The following is a 6,004-nucleotide window of genomic DNA, read 5'->3' on the forward strand; positions in this document are numbered from 1 at the left end:
GATTGATCCTTTTCCAAAGAAGTATTCAGGTATTTGTCTTCAATCTCAATAATTCTGTCTTCCATTGCATCAATTCTACTCCTTTGCTCTTCCAATGTGTTATCTATTTCTGACAATTTAGCATTAATCTTCTGGATTTCTATCTGTAAATTTAGAATCTTTTCTAATTTTTCATTTATTTTGTCATTTTGTTCTTGTATTTTCTTCCAAAATTCTTCTAGAGTTTTTCTGTGTTTTCTGTGGTCTGTCTCTCAATCCTTTGAAGATACCTAAGTATAATTCTTTTGAATTTCTTATCAGAGAGTTCCAATGCTGCTTCTTCCTCAGGGATATGTTCTCGGTCTGTATATTGCTCCCTTATTTCTACCACTTTATCTTGATTCTTTGTGTGAACTGTGATGGTCTGTTGTCTCTGAGACATCATGGCATTGTTATATTTAGATCTCTGTTAACTGTCTGTGAAGTGCAGCCAAGGGTGATTCAGGCTCTTCTTGGTGGTTTTTTATCATTGGCCCAATGATGGAGAAGGAGGTGGTGGCTCTTGCTTAGTAAGTGAAGTTGCAGGAGGTGTGGGTGTAGTTGTGCCTTATGGGGACTATTGCTGTCTCCCACTCAGTTAGACACAAATTACAATTGAATACCCATCAAAAAACTAAAAGCACATGGAGAAATAGTATACATGTAATCACACAGGAACAGTAACCAAAAAAAGAGAAAACAGAAAAAGAAGGAGAAAAAAACAAGAAAACCTGCAATATCTAGGGATAGTGCAATAAGAGAAAAAAGTCGAGAAGGAGAATAATGAAGAAAAACTGGAAAAAATTCAAAAAGAAGAACAAGGAATGGGGTTAACCATGAGAAAAAAAGAAGAAAAAGTTGTAACCAGGAATAGGGAAAAGAAAAAAAGTTGAAAACTAGGAGCTAGGAGGATAAGAATAAAGAATAATAGGAAAAAGGACAAAAGTATTAATAAAAATAGTATTTTTAAAACAGACAAAAACAAGCAAACTAAAAACCAGATAAAAGAAAGAGGGAAAAAAAAAGAAAAGAAAATCAGGGGATAGCAGGGCAGGGTACCCAGGTTCCATCAAGCACACAGATTGGGATGGAGTTCCTGCAGGCCCAGAATATGGGTAGGAGTGGGGGATGGCTGCACCTCCATTCACCATGCGGATGTGGGGTATCAGAGTAACAAGGGGAATATCATACCTTTTCAGTCGTCCAGGTCCGGAGTGTCCTTGGGGTTACTGGCAAGTGGAACCTGTTCTTAAGCCTCTGGAATCTGGGAGAGTGCTGTCTCTTTAAATATCTAAAATGGTCAAGCCTCTTGTAAACATTCAAAATGGCTTTGCCCTCTGGACAGGCAAAAGTCCACAGCTCAGCTCACCTTCCTCTTCGCTCCTGCTTCACCTTTTATTCCCTAGCCACAAGATCAGTCCTTCGTGCAGTCTTTGGCTAGCAGGGCTGGCTTTTAGGTTAATTCTTAGGTCCTCCCACCACTTGGCAATCTCCAAGCTGTCTGTGCAGTCAGGATCACTCAGGATCACTGCCAGACCACAGCTTTGTATGTGTTCTTTTTTGGTATTTTCATGCAAATTCTTCTGCTAGTTGGGGTTTAGTCCATTTCTATATCCTTCCCTTCAAGACTCAGGGGTCCAGGATTATCTTGTGTGTCTGTATTAATTGGTTCCCCTTTTCTTTGTTGAAGGGGGTCTGTGCAGGCTTTCTGCCTATTCCACCATCTTACCGGAACTGATTCCACCAACATTCTTTAAGGGCATGGAAAGACCAGTCACTAACTTCATGTAGAAAGGAAAGAGACCTTGGATAAGCAAAGCACTACTGAGGAAGAAAAAGAAAGTAGAATGCCTCACACTTCCAGATCTCAAAACCTACTACACAGCCACAGTAGTGAAAACTGCATGGTATTCGTACAGAATCAAAAAGCCAGAAATAGACCCATCCATCTATGGACAGCTTGTCTTTACAAAGGGCCAAAACCCATTGAATAGAGGTGAGATAGCCTCTTTAACAAGCGGTGGTGGCAGAATTGGATCTCCAGTTGCAGAAAAATTAATCAAGACCCATACCTCACCCCACACGTAAAAACAAACTCAAACTGGATCAAAGACTTAAATGTAAAACCCAAAAATATAAAGTTCATTAAAGATAAAAATATTGGCAAATGTAGGGGCTCTAATTTATGGTATAATTAGTCTATGAAGTGTAACCCAAAATGCACAAGCAGTGGAAGAGAAACTAGATGACTAGGACCTTCTGGAAATTAAATTCTTATGTGTAGCAAAATACTTCTCCAAAAGGGTAGAAAGGGAACCTACATACTTGGAAGAAATATTTGGCTGTGACATATCTCACAATGGACTTATCTTTAAAATTTATAGAGAACTTCAACACCTCAACACCAAAAGGACAAACAATCCAATTCAAAAATGAGCAACTGACATGAACAGACAGAAAGAAGATATACATGTGACCAACAAACACATGAGGAAACACTTATGATCATTAGCTATTAGAGAGATGCAAATCAAAACAACAATGAGGTATCATCTTACCCCACCAATAATAGCAAAGTTCAGCAAAGCAGAAAATAACAAATGCTGGTGAGGGTGTGGTCAGATTGGCACTCTCTTACACTGCAGGTGAGACTGTAAAATGGTACAACCACTGTGGAAAATGGCATGTTGTTGTTGTTGTTGTTGTTATGTGCCATTGAGTTGGACCTGACTCATAGCGACCCCTCCTTGGGTTTCTGAGGCAGTATCACTACGGAAATAGATTGCCCCATCTACTGGTGGGTTTGAACCGCCAGACTTCTGGTTAGCAGTCAAGTGCCTTAGGCACTATGCTACCAGAGCTCCTGGAAAATGGCATAGAGTATCTTTAAAAAATTGAAAATAGAAATACCATTTGATCCAGCAATTCCATTATTAGGAATATATCCTAAAGAGGTAAGAGACAGGAAGTGAGTAGGCATATTCATATCCATGTTCACTGCAACACAATTCACTATAGCAAAAAATGGAAATAACCTAAGTGCTCATCAACAGATGAATGGATAACCAGATATAGTACACTCACACAATGGAATACTATACAACATTAAAGAAAAATGAAGAATATACCAATCATCTCATAATGTGGATGAATTTGGAGGGCTTATGCTGAGTGAAATAAATCAATCACAGAAGCACAAATTTTATATGAGTCCATTATTGTAAATAGTCAAGGGAAGGTCACACGCAGAATAATATTCACTTCGTTGTTTACTAGGGATGAGAGGGAAGGGGAGGGAATATTTTGGAGTAGTTGGGGGTCACATATTGATTTGGGTGAGGGGAGGGATGGTATGGAAAGAGTTTGTGACAAGCACAGAGAAAATGGGGAAAGGGAGGATACAGAAACAAGCACAAAATATACAGACAACAAAGACAAATACTATTACATGCACAATATACTGCATTACCAGTGGCAGCAAACACTAGGCTATGGGTGAATGCACACACAGGTGAGAATATCAGGTGGGGGTAGGCAAACAGGAATATACCCAAACCAAAGACAGACCTGGCTGAAGATATTCTTACATATGTATTTGTGCTACAAATTATCCACATACATTACCAAAAGTAACAGAGGACAAGGTTGGGGTAGCTTCTCAGAGACAACCAAACACCTTGATGGAGAGAATCACTGCGTCTGCAGGCTCAGCACCATGGTCTTGGGGGATATCATTCTCAATTGACACAACATAGTAAATGTAAAAACAACAAGTAAACAACCTACAACAACATACAACACACATAAATATAAACAACATACAACAAGTAAAAAACATGAAAATCTTGTTCTACATCCTACTTTGGTGAGTAGCAACTGGGGTCTTAAAAGTTTTCAAGAGGCTATCTAAGATGTAGCTATTGGTCTCCTCTCGCCTGGGGCAAAGAAAAGTGAAGAAAATCAAAGTCATTTGGAAATAATTAGTCCAATGAAGATTTCAACCTTCACGATCCTGACACCAGAAGAACTAGATGGTGCCTAGTTATGAATGGTAATCACTTGGAAAGGGATCAAAATTGGAGATCCTGGATAGAGTGGGAGGAAAAATATGGAACAAAATTCAAAAACACAAAAATGACCAGAATTACTGATTGGATAGAGACTGGTAGAACTCCTGAAACTATAGACCCAGGTTATCCTTCAGGCCTGGAAATGAACTCATTTCTGTGGATTGACTCTCAGCCCAACAGTACAAAGACCCACAAGCAGAATACCTGCCCCGGGAAGATGCACTCACCTACCCTAGGGAGATACACCCCTTGGATCAATCAGCCATGAGACATCAGAGGGGCAGCATTCACATAGAGAGAAAGCTGGACAGACAGAAAAGCATAGACAAGAAGGGCACAGGGAAAGGGTGGTCATGGGAAGGAGAAAGGAGGAGAATTGTTTATGGTTGGGGATTGTAATCGGAGCCATAATATCAAATGGGCATGAGCTGTTGAGAACAAAATAAATCTGCTTTGTAAATCTGCACCTAAATCACCATACACACACACACACACACACACACAGAGAGAGAGAAAAGAAACAGATGGAGAGAAAAAGAAAAAGAGTCACATAAGGGAACACAGAGCTGTACAGGAGCATATTTGAGCAGAGCTGTATAGGGGCAAAGCTGTACCAGTTAAGAACTGTTGTTGCTGTTATATGCCATCAAGTTGGACTCATAGTGACTCCTCCTTGGGTTTCCAAGGCAGTATCACTACAGAAGTAGATTGCCCAACCTTCCTTCCAAGGAGTGGCTGGTGGGTTTGAACCACCAGCCTTCTGGTTAGCAGTCAAGTGCCTTAGGCACTACACTACCAGAACTCTTAGTTAAGAACTTGGCTGGTCAAAAACAAAGAGCAGCAGCAAGCTGAGAGCAAAGTGGCAGTGGCAGCCATATAAGAGCAGGGGAGTTCAGCTGCACTAATGAAGAGCTGAGCTGAGAAAATGAAGAAGAATTATTCTGACCAAGAGAACTGTGAAGATGGGAAGAAGCATTTCTGACCCAAGAGCTGCACTGGCAGGGGAAGTTTCTGCTCCAGAAACATGCCATAGGGCATTTCCTGGTTGAAGAGACTCACTAGAGAGTGAACATATGTTCTTGGGAGGGTAAGTATGTCTCCTTGAGATGCTGAAGGTTCCATGATGGTACTCTTTCAGATCTTACCCTATTCATTTTTTTCATTTGTATCCTTCTCTGTTACATTAAAGTTGTTATCACAGGAAAGGTGTTTCCAGTGAGCTTATTCCAGTAAATTGGTGAGTTATCCTAGTAAACTATTGAATCTAAAGGGAGTAGTGGGACCAGCTGTCTAAAGTTCATGGTCTTGGGGGATGACCCCTGTGCTTGTAGCTGGAATCTGTTGACCTAACTCCAGGTGAGTATGGATGACAGAGAAAAGATAGAAGAGCTGCATGGGCAGCTGGGGTCTGAACTGACCAGGAAATAGAAACTAAGATTTTCATGTGATGTAGGTGGAATGGGATATGTTATCCATCACACAATTTGGGCCTAGAGGTGAACAATCTTATTCTCCCTGGAGTGGTTTGCACAATTGGTGTTATGAGCAAGATAAGATTGCTGATTGTATATTCCTGCATGCTTCATGCAGTATGCCAACTATCTTTTCTAACTCTGTTGCTTTTCTTTTTATAGAAGTTTTTAACTATCGTGTAGTGAATTTTTATCACTCTTTATGGTAGTACTCCAGCCACTCCTCGGAAGGAAGATGGGGCAATCTACTTCCATAGTGATACTGCCTCGGAAACCCAAGGAGGGGTCACTATGAGTCGGGGCCGACTCGACGGCAAACAACAACAACAACATGGTAGTACTTCATTTTAAAAAAATTTTTACTGTGATTTGGGTGAAAAATTACTGAGCAAATTCGTTTCCATACCAGCAGTCATACACATTTTGTTTCATGACATTGACTGC

Source organism: Orycteropus afer, unplaced genomic scaffold, assembly GCF_000298275.1.
Source record: "Orycteropus afer afer isolate SDZICR_OR568_19922 unplaced genomic scaffold, OryAfe1.0 scaffold00269, whole genome shotgun sequence".
In the NCBI taxonomy this organism is placed as follows: Eukaryota; Metazoa; Chordata; class Mammalia; order Tubulidentata; family Orycteropodidae; genus Orycteropus; species Orycteropus afer.